At 40.6% G+C, this 19,916-nt stretch overlaps 1 protein-coding gene across 2 annotated transcripts in view; it reads left to right on the top strand.

The window, feature by feature from the left end:
- Positions 1 to 3,029: 3,029 nt before the first annotated feature.
- The window catches only part of gdpd5a (glycerophosphodiester phosphodiesterase domain containing 5a), a 63,681-nt gene continuing 46,794 nt past the window's right edge, over positions 3,030 to 19,916 (top strand). For both annotated transcript variants that reach the window (XM_017711922.2, XM_017711921.2), the window contains exon 1: positions 3,030 to 3,421. The gene's annotated coding sequence lies outside the window, so the exon portion shown is untranslated. The remainder of the gene's footprint in view (positions 3,422 to 19,916) is intronic.

The raw sequence follows: 19,916 nt of genomic DNA, 5'->3' as shown, positions 1-19,916 counted from the left end.
TAAAGTGAGTAAAACGACTTAAATTATTAAGATGATTCCAGGTGTCGCTCAAGCACGAGGAAAATGAACTGGAACTAGAATTGTAGGTTCCACTGGTTATCGCTGGGGTCAGTTCTTGTTTTTGTATGCGTAGTGGACAAACACCCTGAGGATGCAGCATATTTCCATTTCTACGATATGGACGCAATGTGTAAGACAAGATACCATATTGTGTTTGCGCTGTTTCACCATATTTTTCCCACAGAAACGTTTTTGTAAATCACTGTTAGTGTAGCACTAACATAGTAGTAAAATCCCATAGGGGTACTAACAGAAATTATAATAGAGCATTACCATAAAGGCGCGTTGTGAGTCCTGACAATTATGGCCCAAAGAATTTCACATCAGTGACTCTGAATGATTTTTTTTTCATCTCAATAATTGAATTAAGGAGATTTATTTTTTATAAATCTGTAGAATCCATCTTTAAAGACTGGCCTGCATCAAACTGATGATAATAAAGATAATAAATAAGGTTTCGTGCATCATGAGTGCCTAAACAGATTTAAACATTCACAGAAACTCTTAGGCTGACCGTGATATTCATTAATAAAATGAGAGATAAGGACTTGAGTTTTAAATGAAGGACAATTGTGTGCGAAAGTTTGGGCACCCTTGGTCATTACATGTTTTGCTGATTTTCTGAGATAAAATAAGTTAAACCATCCTCTACAGTCATCCTCTACATCCTCTACACTTTAAATGTTATGTTTTTCCCAGTATTTTAAAGATAAATAAAAATTGTCAATGTAATTTGACTGAGGATCTTCAAACTTTTATATGTGACTGTACATACTGCAGCCTTCCACCATATCAATTTTGTAGCAATATTGTGATAAAAATGAGCAAATGTTGCATTGTTCAGCTCTAGCACATGCAGTTTCAGCCTCTCCGTCACCTCATGCTTGGGCAGTTTGGCAGTGCTGAAGGTAAACCTTCAGCTGGGTTGGGTAAGATTATAAAGATGTGACGTAAAGCTGCTCCAGGCCAGGGGTTAATCTCCAGCTCTCACCCTGGAATAGAACTGTTGGACTGGCAGAGTCAGGGTGAGTAATAAACTCTGCACAGCGCAGAGGTGGACTGATGTAAACGTTCATGCTGCTTCTGTGCTGATTAGTTACTCACTGGGCCACTGGGGCCAGTACCCATGGGCCTCTGTTTGCTAGGGGCTCTTTGACTACCAGAGTTCTGGGAGATCTTCGACCACAAGGCACAAGGTGTTTGATTTGACCTGCCAGGAAGGCCCCCTAACCCCGTCCTTCACCCAATAAGACAACATTCACTGATGAGCCATGACATTAACACCACCTCCTTATTTCTACACTCATTATCCCTTTATCAGCTCCACTTATTATATAGATACCCTGCACTACTAATTCTACAATTATAGACTGTGGTCCATCGGTCACGCTGCATGCTTTGTTAGCCCCCTTTTACCCCAGAGCAGGTATTATTTTGGGGGTGGATCACTGTGTCCACTCACTGTCCACTCTATCAGACACTCCTACCTTGTTGGTTTACCTAGTAGATGTAAATTCAGACATAGTAGCTCATCTGCTGCTGCACAGTTTGTGTTGGTCATCCTCTAGTCCTTCATCGGCAGTCAACCAGTGCTGCCCAGAGGACTGGATAGTTTTGGTTGGTGGACTATTCTCAGTCCAGCAATGACACTGAAGTGTTTAAAACACTCCAGTAGCACTGCTGTGTCTGATCCACTCGTACCAGCGCAACACACTAACATACCACCACCATGTCAGTGTCACTACAGTGCTGAGAATGATCTTTTAAAACTATTTTATTAACAAAATAAAGTGTAATGTTATGAAATACATCCGTTATTTGTATGTTTTTTGTCGTTTTGGGCCTCGGCCGACCACAAGCATTGCAGCTTTATTTGAAGGATCTGTTCAGCACCTTTGTTGACTTCAAACTTACAATCATTCCTTCTTCTTTCTTTTCATTCTTTCTGTTTTATTTTTCTCTACATAAGCAGCTGTTCATTTTATGATGAATGCATCAATAGAAACGCTCCATCCGTGAAGTGAAACACCACATACACACTAGTGAATACACACACATACACACACTAGGGGGCAGTGAGTACACACTTGCTCGGAGCGGTGGGCAGCCCTATCCACAGCGCCCAGGGAGCAATTGGGGGTTAGGTGTCTTGCTCAAGGACACCTCAGTCATGGACTGTCAGCACTGGGGATCAAACCGGCAACCTTCTGGTTACAGGGCCAGTTCCCTAACCTCCAGCCCACGTCTGCCATTTTTTAAATGACTAACAATTCTACAAAGTCATTCATAGTGGCTTGGTGTGAAATGCTCCATTCTAGAGAAGGGTACAGAGAAAGAAATCAGTGGTGTTGATAGTATTATTACATGAAATAGGCATGAACACACTGTCTGATGTCTGAGACACTGTTTTGCAATAGTATTGTGCTAACGTTTTGGTTTAAAATGTATTTTAAGTGTGTTTTAAGGCAAAATAGTCCCCCCAAAAAGCTTGATTTGTTAGAATGACTTTTAGTTTACAATCATCAACGTTTTATGGGAAAGGTTGTAGACAGTGTAACCCCTGGTTTCTGTCACCACCACTGTAAGAGTCTCTACAGTGAGCCCTTTCACATCAAACCGCTCTGAATGACTTTGTTTACATCCCGTCAGAACCTGTGGAGCACCGGTGGAGCTCCCCTTTAACTTCCATTCAGAGTTCAGAACGTTTAGCCTTCTCCTGGAAGTTTTCCGTTTTGATGATACTGTTTTACAGATACTGTTTTCTGGACTAAAACATAAAAGTATATGAAGTTAAACTGAACTGTAGACTCGCCTTTAGGACATGAAGCGCCTGAACGCTCCTTCTGGCACATTCTCAGCGTTAATTGGGTGACGCATGAGGAAGAAGACAGGCGTGGCCACGCCCCTAGCCATTCCACCACGCCCATCATCCCTCCCACGCCCCGCCCACGTGTCTGGATTACTCTGCTGCTCTGAGTGGGCTCTCTTCAGTGAATCACGGTCCCACGACTCTCCTGAGGAAAACACTGAACCAAAAATAAAAACCGAAGCCCACCGGCTTCAAACGCGGCTTTCTTAATCAGAGCGAGGGCGGAAAAGCGAGCAGTTCACTCAGAACGACTTTCACTCTTCACGGCTGACAGTTTAGCGCTCGTTTTTTCAGCTAACTTTCAAGCGCTGAGCACGGAAACAAACAAACAAGCCGAAGCGCTGCTGTTTCACTGTGAAGGAGAAAGCGAGGCACATTTGGCTGGAGAGAAATATGCCGGAGGTGGAGTGAGAGCCCGGAGCGCTGTCTTCACTGTCCTCACTGTCTTTAACCTTCTCGGAGGAGGAGGACGTGGATTAAGCAGTTGTAGAGGTGAGTGAGTGTTTCCAGCACAGCCGGGCTTGGATTAACCAACTCTTTCTCTCTCTCTCTCTCTCCCCCTCTCTCTCTCTCTCTCTCTCTCTCTCTCAGGTTGGTTGTTGTTCTCATGTTTTCTCATGCCAGTTTAGCTTCTCTCTAAGTTTTCTTGGTCTGTCCGGTGTTCTGTCGAACTGTGCTACTCATCGAGCTGTCCTACTTCGATTTACTGCGCATGCGTACATCGCTTTCTAAGCTAATTTGTAGGAAGGCTCATCAATTCTTGCTACCTTGGTTAGAAAGTGTGTAATTAATGGTGAGTGTTTATTGCTTTAATAAACTTTAATAATAATTAATTAAATACTTTACACTATTACTACTGTATATTTACTGTAAACGCAAAAGTAATTTGCATTTTAGACATTTGTTAACGCCGCAGAAATGTTAGAAAAGTTTTACTGTTGAAATCGTTAGGGTCAGCGCGATACGGCCTATCGATATGATCTGACACTGTATTTTTAGCCTATCGATATGTTCTACCCCTAATATCACAAAATAGTCGCGGTATTATTTTTCGACACGGTAGCACATATCGATAGATACCGATCTATAAATATACGCTACGGTAGGACGTCTCGACGAAGTAGGACAAATCGATAGAACCCCGGTTCTGTTTTTCTCAGTTTGCCTGTGGGGGGGGAGTCCTGCTGATGTCACTCTGTTGTTGCCGTTTACAAGGTGTTGTAAAGTAATGTAATGAATGAGGAAAGGCTGGGTAGATGAGACCGAGCCGATAAGCCATACCGCGATGTTCAGCTCATGATATTGTTATCGTTGTTATCGTGTACTCCAAAGATGTCCAAACTTTTTTCAAAGAGGGCCACATTGTACCACGTCAGAATACCTGAAATATTATTCACAAATAGGACTGGACAATATGACAGTGTGCTTTTCTGAACATATGCATATCGTCACGCATGTAGTAGAATGACCGACTGCGTGTTTCATTAACTACAAAGAGAGCAAAATTAGCCCCGTTTCACTGGATTTAGTGCAGCACAGTGTACCAAGTACTGAATAAAAGTCAGTTTGTATAGTATTTTTATAATAAAAAATTCATTTGAACTGTTCAGATGTCGTGACGTAGCGAAGCGAAGTATTGATTTATTTTATTTTTGCTTTATTGTCGAACACTATACACAAAATAATTGGAAATATTAAGTTTTCATATCATCAGCGCATCAGATCTGAGCCTTCTGAGTGCTGTCACTGTAAAACATGCACAAGGCTTCTTTCACTGGTGTATTGCACAGAGCAAATTGGATCAGTAGCATTTATAATAAATAATTAAATTGTTAGAGAGTAACAGTGAAACATGTCTAGTGTGTGAAGTATTTCTGTGTTTGCTTGCTCAAAAAATATATTTTCTTAGACAGCCTAAACAAAAATCTACACATTTTTCAGTTTTGGTAACAGATACAAGATAACGTAAGAAATAAGATAATGACAATAGATAAAAAGTAATGTTCTTTACGTCTTAAACAGATGCAACGACAGCGTTCAGAAATCAGATTCGATGAATTTCAGTGGATTAAATGAAATGAGTCAAGCAGATTAAACAGCATGAATTCTGGTTCAACCTTGAAGCGGTTAATATTAATATTTACTGAACTACTGACTTTGCTCTGATAAGAAGCTGGTGCTGTGAGACTTTATGGCTGTAGGCTTGACTAAATATCATTCAGCAAAATAAGTTGCAGGTCTAGTCAGAGAAGAGCGGCTCTTTACTTTAGCTAACTTTGTTACCACATTGCAGCGCAATTTTACAGCACTGCTGCCACCATCAGGGGAAAGGAAAGTCACAGGACAACTCAAATCGGTGCTGGGGCCGGACTTTGGACACCCCTGGTTTTCACTTTGAAATGTCGTCAATGTATGTTATTAGATTAAGGTTCCCTTATTAGTCCCACAATGGGGAAATTTCACCTCTGCATTTAACCCATCCATGAAGTGAAACACCACATACACACTAGTGAGCGCACACACACTAGGGGTCAGTGAGCACACTTGCCCAGAGCGATGGGCAGCCCCATCCACAATGCCCAGTCCTTGCTCAAAGACACCTCAGTCATGTACTGTTGGCTATGGGGATCGAACCGGCGGCTTTCTGGTCACAGGGCTGGGTCCCTAACCCCCAGCCCAATGACTGCCCAAGGTACAGCTTAAAATATAGATAGGCTCTGGTTTCATAAGCTCCCACTACAGTGTCACATTGCAATCCCATGCATTATTTGATGTAAGTACTGCTGTTCTATGGGGTTTTTATTGGTCTGAACCAGGGGCATCACTAGAGACACTCCTAAGGTGACATGCTAGTCATTTTTTAGTAACGCAGGGCCTCAAATTAATATATTGAGGCCACAAATGAACATATTGAGGCTACGTGTTAGGTTTTATATTATATTTACAATTATATTAATATGTTAAATTGTGGCCACAAGAAACCTAACTTGAGGCCACAATATATTAATTTGTGGGCTCAATACATTAATTTGTGTCCACGTCTTATTAAAGAATAATCACTGTCACCTCAGGGGCTCCCTACGTTAGTCTGTCCACTTTTCTTTTCCTCATGCAAACCTAATGTCTGTTAGCCAACGAGCAACCTGTAAAAGAGTCCGCTACACTGACCATGTGTTTTGAATGAGTTCACATGTTTAGTTCCGTTATTTTGTAGCCAAATTCCTGTCATGGAATTCCATCACGGCTGTCGGCTGACGTTCCTTTGCAGAAGCTCAAGACCCTTAAAACTAAATCCAACGCCCCTGATCTAAACACCTTCACAGCTCACGGTGTTATCTAGAGTACCAAGGGCAGACCACCTGGCCCAAAAGAAAAACACAACAAAAACAAAGGCATGGAGTCCTTTAAAAACGGACTGAATTTTGGCTCTGAAATGAACGAAGACTCTGGTGCCATCGAACAAAGAAGCTTTTTCAGAGACAGAAAGCCCCAAAATGCATAACCACTGAAACATTGCTGTTATAGAATATCAGTCAGAACACTACATGTATATGTATTATCTTGTACTTGTGTTTTTTCCTATCTCCTAAACCATGATAAACAGTTAGTTAATTATCATGATATTACATGTTTATATCTGACGTTGGACGATGCCATACAGTTGTAACTTCTCATCTGCAGTCTGTGTCCCGAGGCAGGTTTCACTCAGTTCCATGTATAGACTTGATGGGTTTCTAGGTTTCTAGTTGTAAGAGGGGTCAGTCGTCACAGGGTGTGCTCTGTTTGTCTGTCCTCGCTCACCGTATTTTTACAAGGACAAGAAACCCTTTAAATGGAGAGCTGGCAGCACTTACACTGGCTCTTATGTCAACTGTTGCTTAGCCGATCTACAATTAAAAATGTCACTGGAAACTGCTGTAGCTGTCCTTACTGAGGACGAATAGTGACTTGTGGATTCAGAGGGGTTGCCATTATTTCCCACATAGTGTTTGTTCTGATATGATGCAACTGAGCTCAAGCTTTTGGGTGGGAAAAGCAGCATAGGCCGGACCCGGTGCTGCTGGTACATGGAGTGGAAACCACTCTAGGGCTGCGTGGCGTTGCACTAGATTTTGTTGTCATGATAAACCGGCTCACAGTGTCACAGTACACTTTTCTGAGTATATGTTGGACATTATACTATACTGTGTGAAAGTCTTAGGCACCCAAGACACATTTTCAAAATGTGTTTATTTGTGTGGTTTGTGTTTATTTGCTGAGAAACGTTGAATTGAAAAATGAATGATTTCATAATAAATAGTGATTTTCTGGATGTTAGTGTGTTTGTTTAACCATTTCCAAGCCTCTCCTCGAGGAAGCCCAGTATTATCCATTCATCCATTTTCTAAGCCGCTTCTCCGTCAGGGTCGCGGGGGGGTGCTGGAGCCTATCCCAGCAGTCTTCGGGCGGAAGGCAGGATACACCCTGGACAGGTCGCCAGTCCATCGCAGGGCAGACAGACAGACACAGACAGTCACTCACACCCAGGGGCAATTTAGCACGTCCAATTGGCCTGACTGCATGTCTTTGGACTGTGGGAGGAAACCGGAGAACCCGGAGGAAACCCACACAGACACGGGGAGAACATGCAAACTCCACACAGAGAGAACCCCGGTCACCCGGCAGGGGAATCGAACCCGGGCCCTCCTCACTGTGAGGAGACAACGCTACCCACCACGCCACCATGCCGCCCGCCCAGTATTATATGTAGTTAAAAAGCAGCTCCTGGTTTGACCAATCAGTGCTTCAGTAAATTGAGCTCATGATGTAATTGATGATATTAACGAGTCTCTGTGGCGGCTGTGAAGGTGTCGAGGAAAAATATGGAAAATATTGTTTTTCTGTTTATTTGAATCATGAATATGACTTTATTCTAATGTATATTGTGATAAACTCACTGCTGAGGTCAATTGTTTAAAAATTTGCTTAGATGCCTAAAACTTTCGCACAGTACTGTACGTTTGATTACAGAGAGAGCAGAATTAGTCCTGTTTAAGTGGATTAAATTACTTTTTCTGTTCCAACTTATGTGATATTAGATAAAACGAACATCGTGACAGATTATTGATTGGAAAAACTTACATTTTTGCTATATCGCCCACCTCTAAACCAGAAGAGCATCCCCCCCCCCACACACCCCGCCACCACTGGTGGCTTAACAAGCCACAGTGCCATCATTCACTCTGTACATGCTCAGTCAGTACTGTTCTCCGCTCTGAGGTGAACCGTTATTTAGACCCATTTTTGCTTGAACACCACTTTTCAGGCGAGTCAGTTTGTTAAGTGAATGCAATTCAATACAAGTTGAGTCTTACCTTGTATATGATCGTAGGTGGTTGCATATCTGAACATACTTTATGAATTATAGCTAGAAACGTGGGTTTTAAATGTCATTGTTACGTTTGTGTTCCATACCACACTGTGTCTGCTAAATGAAGACTCTTATTAACATTACATGAAATATGATGTGAAAGATGATGATAAAAAACAACTACAGTGGTGAAAACACTGGGGGTGGACACAGGTCAGCGTGGACCTGTGGAGCTTCATCCGTTTGGATCAGCCAGTGTTCAGAATAATTGGGCTTTTATTTTATACATGTTATAAGTGAAGTGTGCATAAATTCTGTTTCTAATGCTGATTTTAACATATTGGAAAAGATGAAACTTAAGCTACTTTTGCACAGGCCACATTTTATGTTTCATTATTTTAAATTCAGCCAAGAAGCTGTAATTGTGCATTAAAATGTGCAGAAGTGTGCTCTCTGTTGAGGACATGCTCGCTTATTTTTATTCTGGATATCAAGAAATCATACCACGCCCAGCTGGCCTGGGAGCACCTCAGTATCCCCCTTGGAGAGCTAGTGGAAGTGGCTGGGGAAAGGGAGGTCTGGGCCTCATTGCTTAGGATGCTGCTCCCGCGACCCGAACCCCGGAGAAGCGGAAGATGATGGATGGATGGATGGATGGATGGATGGATGGATGGATGGATGGATGAAGAAATCATACCATTTGACAAGAAGTGCCAGAACTTGTGCATATGACTGAATTCCCCACAATCCAACTCTCACATTTGTTCTTTTTGTGCAGATATCATGTTGTTATTTACTGCATAACGGATAAAAAGTATGGAAAATATATCTCTATCACAGCTTTAGTAAGTTTAGATGTTATAACTGATGGACAGGGTAGCCCAGTGGCAGGAAATGTGAGCCAACAATCAGAAGGTTGTGGGTTCAAATCCATACTGATATACTCAACCAGTCCTGGGATTTTGGAAAATTAGAATTCCCAGTCTGCTGGCAATGCTGTGCTGCTCCCAGACTAGGCAACAAAATGACAAATCTCCTTGTAGGATCAAGTAGGATCAACGAAATACGTAACACTTTAGGTTCTAAGTTCTTTTCTGTGTTTCATTTCTTTCTTGACTAAAATTCTTGTCCAAAACCAGAACCTAACAAACTATTCCCTATGCTGATAGAAGTTGGATGAAGTCATTCCATTGCAGTTTTTTAGGCCTTTTTTGGGATCTGATGATTTTAACTCCTACTCAAACTGTTGTTTTCTTCTACTTGAGGCACCGAAATAACAGCATAGTGTGGTTTTAGGCTACTCTGCCCACCTCTGGTCTGGAAATGTATGGTTGGAAAGTGGAGTTGTCCTCTGAAAACTATGGTGCCGACACGTTACAGTGTTTATATGTGTAATTGAACCCTGTTCTCGATAAAACAAGTATGTTTGCATTTTGGAGTAGGAATATCTCGCCCTAGTTCAGGGTTACTGAACAGGTGTGCTGCAAAGTAAGCGCAATAGCATTCCAGTCTTGAGTAGAACTGAGTTGAGTCGAATGCTGTGGGAAGTTCCACAGCCGCCGCCTCAGGAAGTCTCCCGTAGAGAGCAAAGAAAAGAGCAACTTCAGAGCAGACATGGAAGTGTTGCGCAAGAGACTGGGCATTCAACTAAAAGGATGTCAAGCTCTTTCATCTGTCCTGGACCAAAGCTGGGGTCAAGGCGGCTGCCCACATAATTGGGGTGTGCAAAATGGCATATTGTGACGTATTTTATAGCAATAACAGTAAATATTGTCACGTTGCCCAGCCCAACTCGTCCACGTGCTCTAGAAATCTTTTGCCGTCAAAAGTATTGATAAAACACAAAGCTTGAAAATATTACATATGGAAATGGTTACCAAAAAAATGAATGAATATTCAAATATTCAAATTATTCAGGACAGCCCTATTATCATATTGCATAGTTACTATATTGGCCTTTGCATTACTGATATTGCAGAAAGCTGTAATTTGCAAGTGACCCTCTAAGAAATGACTAATTTCTGCTGTTAACATCCAGACCAATCACAGATGATCCAGAGGAGTATATGTGGTTGTTTTGGGGGCATCAAAACAGTCATGCGCATTGCCTAGAAACATCATGCGTACTGCCTCAAAACATCATGCGCACTGCCTCGAAACATCATGCGTACTGCCACAAAACATGCGCATTGCCTAGAAACATCATGCGTACTGCCTCAAAACATCATGCGTACTGCCTCGAAACATCATGCCTACTGCCTCGAAACATCATGCGTACTGCCTTGAAACATCATGCGCATTGCCTAGAAACATCATGCGCATTGCCTAGAAACATCATGCGTACTGCCTTGAAACATCATGCGCATTGCCTAGAAACATCATGCGCATTGCCTAGAAACATCATGCGTACTGCCTTGAAACATCATGCGCATTGCCTAGAAACATCATGCGTACTGCCTTGAAAAAAAACTAAGTGAATTTACTTAACACATTCAAGTTTAAATAACTTTGTATGTGAGTTGTAGTTACTTTCTAATCTTTAGTGAACAACACTTCTGCCGCAAATAAGGTTAACTCAAACAGCCCAGTGATGTTAAATGGTGTCCACTGAGCTGCCTGTAGTCTACTTTCTCAAGTTCTCCTTAGTCTTGAATTAGTCAGGGATCAGTTACTCTTCCTAATGTAATGTATTGGCTTCCATTAAAGCAGCTCAATTATGTTATGTGAATTGTTTGTGTAGTAAAGGGTAAAAATGCCCTAGATTAGAGTTAAATCACCGTTTCTGAGGCCTCTAATAGCTTAATGCATGTTTGCCATTCGGTTGGTGTTCATGGTGTTTTAGGCTGAACTGATAAACCTGAACACAAAACACCGTCATGGTCAGAATAACAGAAACGTGTGAAATGCATCCAAACATCCCATTTAACGTGATGTTCTGACACAAGAAATGAACATTTTGCAAAGAGAATTATATTTATAAACGATGTTAAGAGAAGCCAGCAAAACTGCAAAGAATGCTGGGAAGCTTTTTGGGCAAAAGACACTTCAGTCTGTAGGATTTATCTAAATGAGCTAGACTACACTCTTAAAAACGATGGCTCTTCAAGGGTTCTTTAGTAAAGAAAATGGTTCTATAAAGAACCATGAACAATCAAAAAAACCCTTTGCATGATTAAAGGGTTCTTTGCGTCATGAAAGAATGTTGTAGATGGTTCTGTGTAGAACCTTTTGGATAAGGCTGCTATATAGCACCCAAAAGGGTTCATCTGTTGTTACGAGCTTGATATCATAACATTAGAAGAACCCTTTTTGGTGCTATATAGAACTCGTTTTAAAAGGGTTCTATGTACAACCATCTACGGCAAATTCTCCATCAGTCTGATGAACCTTTTCGTTATGCAAAGAACCCTTTAATCATGCAAAGAGTTCTGAGTGTTCATGGTTCTTTATAGATTTTCATTACTAAAGAACCTTTGAAGAACCATCTTTTTTAAGAGTGGATTTAAGTGAGTAGACTTTAAGTGAGTAGACTTATATGAGAAATAGTTTGTGTTACTAGATTTTAGTGCAGTTATTATGCTTTACAGTGAAAACACGTTGCTGTTTCACTGCTTCTCTGCAGGGCATTAAGTTCTTCTGATGGAGGCCAAAGAGGCAGAGATAGTAATTGTAAGCTTTTAAAACACTCAGCTCTGACGATGCGAAACCAGACCCATGTGGGTGGTCTTTTTCTTCTTGTTTTTTCAGAGCAGGTGGGCTTGCTGAGTCTCCAAACAAAAGATCAGGTAGACAGATTTGTGATGTTTACTAGGTGTCATCTGTCTTGGGAAGAGACTTCCACCGTGCTTTCCACCCAGTGCTGAACTCAAAGCATTTATTTTAAGGTTGACAGGCGGAGGATGTGGACATTGGCTTTGTTAGGTTTGCTTAATAATTTCCCAGCAGCTTTCCAAGTAGTCCAGCACAAGCCTGTTTGTTCTGTCTCTTGGCGTTTTGTTCTCTGTAACCACAATGAGGTAACCCGATCAGATCCTGTCTGATCCCCTCAAGTCAGTTTCTGCCTCTGACTTACTTACTTAACATGCCAAGGAGACTTTGTACACTTTATTAATACATTTCTTTTTCCTTTACTCTGAATGTAGTTGATCAGTCAAAATATGGCTGGTGTCTGATTCTTTAGCCACAGCGCTAATGTTATTGTTAATGTTATTAATGTTATTCCTTTAAATTTCCAGTCAAAATTTTAATTTCCAGTCGAAGTCCAGTCCATTCACAACAGAACTCAATTTTTGTTGTTTTTGAGTTTTTTCTGCATCATTTTTATACATTGTATAAAAATAGATTATAACCAGGATAACCAATAGAAATGCTCCAAAATCACTTGAAAGAAAACATCTTTACATTAATTTACATTAAAAATTAAGATTTTTGCCTTGAAGACTCATATTTTTCTTTGGACTGCAACGTTATATTGCTGTACTGTGCAAAAACCTCAATAACTAAATATTATCTCAACTTTTTCAGTGTTTAGTGTGTCCACTCTTTGCTTTTATTACAGTGTCCATACTTTTCAGGAGACTTGCTTTCATTTTTTTCACAGAAACCGACAGCCCGCCTCCAAAGTTCAGTCTTAGAAGTTGGTTTAGCATCCCAACACATTCCAAACGTAATCACTGATGTAGAGGGTCTGGATTTTGGGGTGGTCAGTCTGTTGTTCAGAGAACACCAGCAGCTTCTTTGTTTGGTTTGTCAATTTTCTTTTCTCAGTGAGGCTGCTTGACGGCTGTACATCCTTCCAAACTCATAGCATTATCATAATGGGAGGATAGTGTGTTTTTCAGATCGGAAGCAAAAGTGGAGCTTGATTTTTTTTCCTCTCTCTCAAAGATGAAAGCTTTAAGTGCTGTTTATCTGATGGGGTCAGTTTTGATGGCCTACCGGGTCTTGCGGGCGGTTGTTAGGAATCCAGGTTTCTCTATGTCTCGTAATACTTTTGTATTCTAGTTTCAGAAACTCTTTTTTTTGTCTTTGTCTTTCCTTATGCAAGTGGGTTATCCAATATCAAATCTCCTCAGAAATATCTGCTGAAAAATGAATGACTTGTACTTAATATCAGTTTTGACAGAAAATGCAATAAATGAAGTGTGTTCTCAAGGTATGGAAGCATATTGCCACTATGCCAAAATCAGCATACAGCCGGCTCGGGCTGCATTGAGTACGTATACTTTTGAATGAGGTTTTCACAGATTTTCATTCAGATTAGTTTGATGTGAAATGCTCCGTTTTAGAGAAGCTTACAGAGTCAGAATTGCTCACAGTGGTGGTGATAGGAAACATCTGAAGAGTTTAATGCCTTTAAAAGCTCCCTCATGGACAGTTATTATGTGAAATGGTTATAAATACGCTACCTGATGCCGTGACATTTGTTTCACAGTAGTTTTGAGAAGGTTTTGGGCCTAAAATCCCTTCATGGGGTACATACTAAGGAAGGGGTTGTTCTAAGGAAAAATAGACCCCAAATAAGACTTTTTAACTTTTTTTTTAAACCTCATAATACCACTATTTTACCTTTTCCCACATTACATAAAAGACCTAAAAGTCATGTGTGGCTTAAGTGGCCATTTTGGATAGTAAATAAAATGGCTACATTTGTGTTATAGTCACTGTGACCACTGGTTCCTTTCACCACCACTGTAAAGACATCAGAGTTGTTACGTTTCCCTAGTGAACTATTGCTTGTCTCAAACATTGAATTGTGCAGAGATTTTGAAAAATGGGTGGAATTCCCCTTTAATATTGTTCTAACAGCGAGCCATTTGCATGCAGATCGAGAGAAATACAGTTACGCAAAGATAAGACGAGCAGTTGGAAGTCTGAAGATACTTTATTATTGTAAATTATGCACATTATTAGTCATGTCACGTATTTTCTAGCTGCTTGCATCATTCATGATCACACGAATAGAAAGCACATTCATTTTTAAAATCTCATTTTTAGTGTAATCTCTGTGTTGGAATTAATGAGTGCTCTATTCGAGTGATGTATTATCGGACAGCACCGACATGTTTCACTGGACTTTTTAAAAAAGCTGAAGTCACTGTGCAAATTTGTGCATAATGAATAATATAAGCTTCCTCTCTCACCACTGCTTCCAAGTTTATCAGTCAGTTCAGGGTTTGACTGGTGGGCAGCGCTTCTGATGTAGAAAGAGACGTGGGTCTTGTTTGTTGGTTTGGTTGACCATGTCTCTGTCCAAGCCAAATCAGCTTGTTGCTATAGGAAAATATATGCATTGATTATTTATTGCCGGTCATTCAGGTTAAAGAGTGGATTTACAGTGTGGAGTACACTGTATGGCCAAAAGTAAGTGGAAACCTGACCATCACATTTATATCAGCTTGTTGGACATCCCATTCTGAAACATTAATAAGGAGTTGGACAAGAAGGCCTGGCTCATAATCGACATCCCAGCTCTTCCCAAAGATGTTCAGTGGAGTTGAGGTCGGGGCTCTGTGCAGGCCACACCAAACTTGTTAGGGGCACAGACATGCTGGAACAGGAAAAGGCCTTCCCCAAAATGTTGCCACCAAGTTGGGAGCATGCAATTGTCTAAAATGTCTTTTATGCGCTAGCATTAACATTATCTACCACAGGAACAAAAGGGTTGAGCTTAAGCCCAAAAAACAGGCCTAGCCCATTATCCCCCCTCCACCAAACTTTACTCTTGGCACTATGCATTATGGTAGGTAGTGTTCTCCTGGCCTCCAACAAGCCCAGATTTGTCCATCAGACTGCCAGTTAATTATGCTTGATTCATCACTGTAGAAAACATGTTTTCACTTCTCCAGAGTCCAGTGGTGGCATGCTGTACACCACTCCAGCCAACGCTTGGCATTGCGCATAGTGATCTTATGTTTGTGTGCAGCTGCTCAGCCATGGAAACCCATTTCATGAAGCTCCTGATGCACAGTTACTGTGTGTATGTTGCTTCCAGAGGCAGTTTGGAACTCTGTAGCAAGGGATGCAGCAGAGGATTGGTGATTTTTAAACAGCCCCGTTCTGTGTGCTTGTATTGGTCACTGCCTTGTGGCTGAGACGTCATTGCTCCATTACACAATAATAGCACTTACAGTTGACATGGGCAGATCTAGCATGGCAGAAATTTCTGACTTGTGACAAAGGAGGCATCCTATGACAGTGCCACATTTAAATGCGCTAAGCAGAACAACCCCATGTACTGCCAGAATTGTCTGTGGTGAATGCATTGCTTGATTTTATACACCTGTTAGCAGTGGGTGTGGCTGAAACACGTGAGCTCAGTAATTAGAAACTCAATAATTTTGTATTGCCAGGTAGTGTAAGATTGGACACCCGTGCTATAGGACATAATCAGCGTAAATTATGAGCATAATCAGCAGTCAGATTACTTTTTAACAAATATTTCAACTACTAAGGAGAATTCCGGCAGTTTCTAAATGGTTGGGATGTAAACAAAGTCACTCAGAGTTGTTTATGTAAAATTATTATTTGTAGGAAAACTTATGGATACTTAGTGGTGGTGATAGCAACCAGATGTCACAATCTCAACAATGCAAATATAGCCATTGTACAGTATTTACTATCCAAAAATGACCAGTGAACCTACATGTGACTTCTGAGTTTTTAGATGATATACTGATGGTAATAGTAATACGTTGTGAGTAAAATATGTTTTTGGGGGGGTGGGACTAGCTATCTCTACACCATGAATGTATTTTTTATAATCTTTTTTTAGGCCAAAACTTTATCTCAAAACTATAGTAAAACAATGTCTTAGGCACCAGGCAGTATATTTATAATTATTTCGTCTCATAAATTTCTGTGAGGGAGCTTTTAAAAGCATTTAACTATTCAGACGTCTGGTTCCCACCACTGAGAACAATTCTAGCTTGCTAAGTTTCTCTAGGGAGAAGCATTTCACATCAAACCACACTGAACGACTTTGTTTACTCTTAACCATTCAATTATGCAGAAAGTTTGGAAAATAAGCGGAATTCCTCTTCAATTTCACCTTTCTCTCTGCCGTGAGATACACATTCACTTGGTCTGATGTATCAGCCATTAAACACAATAGCATCCACATTGTTTCAACTTTCGGATAAGGTTATCATAAAGATGAAAGATGTTCCTTCTGTTTTCTTTAGTTTTTCTTTAGGCAAACTGGACCTGAGACTTTAATGCACAAACGTGGTTTGATAACTTGCACAAAACGACCTTGGAATCTGTTCAATCTTCCCTTCCTGGACGTCATCATAACAGAAAGTGTCATGTTTCACTGGCATCGCATTTTCAAGCAGGTCCTCTTTCATCCTTTTCTAGAGGGAGGATCTGCTTGAGCAGAGATGAGTCAACAGCAGTCGTCCATCAGGACTCATATCCTTCTGGTACTTGCTTTGTATGGTTTTATCTGTATCTGTATTGGCGGTCGAACAATATATCACATGGCAAATATTATGGTTTTATTGGCATCTTTCACCATCCCACTGATAAGGAACCAATAATGTCTCTTTAAATCTTAATTAAGGCAAATTAAGGAATGTGAAACCATTTTGAACAATAACTAGACAAACTTTTAAAAAATATGTATTATAAAAAAAAAGTTTTGTGAGTGAAAGCAAGTTAACACTTCCTTTACAAGGAGTGAACTTAAATATGCCATTTTTCTGCAAACTTTGTCACATAATTCTGTGCGGAGTAGTGCATAAACATTGTTTCTGGACTATTCACTCCCCACTCCATACGGTCCATATAAGGGAATTCATTGTTTTTTATGATGTCACAAAAAACACTATTTATAACTCAGTTTATTTCCACAAACCATTTTCCTTCTTCTTTCGGCTGCTCCCTTTAGGGGTCGCCACAGCGGATCATCTGCCTCCATCTTGCCCTATCCACTGCCTCCTCTACTTTTACACCAACCATCTCCATGTCCACCTTCACTACATCCATAAACCTTCTCTGAGGTCTACCTCTTCTCCTTCTACCCGGCAGCTCCATCTCCAACATCCTTTGACCAATATATCCACTATTCCTCCTCAACACATGTCCAAACCATCTCAACCTGGCCTCTCTGGCTTTATCTCCAAACTGCTCCACCTTTACTGTCCCTCTGATCTGCTCATTTCTAATCTTGTCCATCCTTGTCACTCCCAACGAAAATCTCAGCATCTTCATCTCCGCCACCTCCAGCTCAGCCTCCTGTCTTTTAGACAGAGCCACAGTCTCCAAACCCTACATCATAGCAGGATGCACTACTGTCTTGTAGACCTTCCCTTTCACTCTTGCTGCTATCCTTCTGTCACACATCAACCCTGACACCCGTCTCCACCCACTCCACTCTCTTTATTCTAGAGCATGTTGAACAAAATTTTTTCCATGTTAAAATATACAGTAACTGTGCATTAAAATTGTGTTCTCTGTAGAGAATGTGTTAGAAGAAATACTTTTTTCATCTAGAAAAATTAGAAAAGTAGAAAATCAACAAAACATAAAATCTCTCTGGGTGTGCAAACTTTTGCACACGACTGTACACTTCTTATTTTCCTTTTATTTTCTATTTTTTCTAGTATTTTATTAGCACAGTATAGAGAAATGTATCAGTGTTGATGCCAACACTGGCTCTAAAGAGTACAATAGAGAGTACAAATATCATAAAGCAATTATGTAATATGCACATGGATGCCAATAGATGGAACTTAATATAAAGCAAGCATCTTGTCAGTGGTGATGGTTGATCATCAGTAGTAGAAATGCTCTTGACAGAATCTGTTATGCCAGTACAGTGAATGCAATGGTAATGGGTCATATACCAGACTGCTAAGCCACAGATAAGCCAGGTAAGGCAACGTACAAACAGTGTAAGGCACAGTAATGTGAGCCCTTTTAGCTACCTGGCTGAGTCAGTTTCAGTTGAGTTTCAGTAATCCTCATCTCCTGCGGTGGAGTCAGTTACAGTGCGAGTTAAAGTTAATCCAGGTTGTTATTGAGCATTATAGAGAGGTATGGAAAGAACAGCCAGTCTCTTGGGGCTAACCACAGTCTTTTCCGTAGGTTTATCCTTTAGCATATCAGCTTGTTATGCACAAAACCTTCTATCTCTGAAATGTTAATCTTACAGGAGAAGGAAAAAGCTTTCTTAACTTTGAATAGAGGTTAATAGAACAAGATTTTTTTTCCAAGTAATTTTGGAGTCTTACCATCGGTCCATTCATCACATTGCCACAATGTGTAAATGACCATAGGCAATTTCAAATTTCAAACACAAACTGTAAATATCAGGATTCACAGGCTTGTTAGCTTAGGTCTTAGACAGAGTTAGTATTGGTATTGGTACTCAGTAACTGCAGATACTTAAGGATCAGGCATTGATATCAGTAGGGAAAGGAAAAAAGAAGGGAAAAGTGTTATTAGTGCATCTAATTGATCATATATTGCATATTTAATAACGCAAAATGAAACCTACCTACCTTTTATATTTGGAAACGGTTTTGTGTGTTTGTCCCTCAGCCCACCACAAACAGTATTGCCAATTTATATTATTTCATTTCAAAACTAAACTTAAAGATTAGTTTATAGATAAAAGCTTAGTGTATAGAAAAATATTAGTGTATATGAAATGAGTATTAGATCAGTGACAGCTTGTTCATATCAGACAGGCCCTGGTCTCTTTCACTCAGCATTGTCCTTAAGATGAAGACAGCAGAATTGGACTGCAGAGTGAAACCCCCCTCTCTCCTCTAAGGAGGCCTGTTTAGCCCCTTTCTTCCTTCAAGGGCCCGACTGCCGATATGGCCCTTCGCCAGCCTCTCAATTGCAATGCTCCTGCTCCTTGGGCTGAAATCTATCCCAAGGGCTTTTGAGTTTCCGTCAGGATGAAACAATGAATTGGCTTACTGAGCCGTGCAAGCTGACGGCGTCTTGAAGGTCGGGTGTCTTTGTGAATGGCGGAGGCTCATCTATAGGTTAATGATGATTAGAAATGCAGAACCTCCATCACACGTAAAGCTCAGTTACCATGTGAACTAAATTAAGCACCCTTATTGTGATCCCCTCACTGTAACCCCGATTAGGGTTTAGCACTGTTTCCTTATGGGACAATAAGTCTCAGTTGTTCAGTGGTGGTGATAGGAACCAGACGTCTGAAGAGTTTACTGTCTCCAAAAGCTGGATGTTATTACATGAAATGGACATTGTTTTATGATGGTTTTGGCAGATATAGGTGTAAAATAATTTTTAGAATCCGTTCGGACGAAGAAACATTGTTTCCGCTTTATTTAGCCATATTTTATTGAAACTATGTTGTATCTCAAAACTACAGCGAAACAGTGTTTCAGACATAAACGTATTTGCAAACATTTCATGTAATAACTTTCTGTGAGGGAGCTTTTAGAGGTATTAAAAACTTCTGGCGTCTAGTTCCTATCACCATCATTGTAACCAGTTCTGTCACAATAAGTTTCTCTAGAATGGAGCATTTCACATCACGACATCTGCACCATTTAATTACGCAGATATTTTGATAGTCCCCTGTATATTTGTGAAGCAGGATGTGAAAAGGACCATGTGCTTTTATAGGGGTTTATAGAGTGACAGGCTAGT

The sequence above is a fragment of the Pygocentrus nattereri genome, chromosome 18 (assembly GCF_015220715.1).
Source record: "Pygocentrus nattereri isolate fPygNat1 chromosome 18, fPygNat1.pri, whole genome shotgun sequence".
Classification (NCBI taxonomy): Eukaryota; Metazoa; Chordata; class Actinopteri; order Characiformes; family Serrasalmidae; genus Pygocentrus; species Pygocentrus nattereri.
This window is presented reverse-complemented; position numbering and strand designations above follow the sequence as displayed.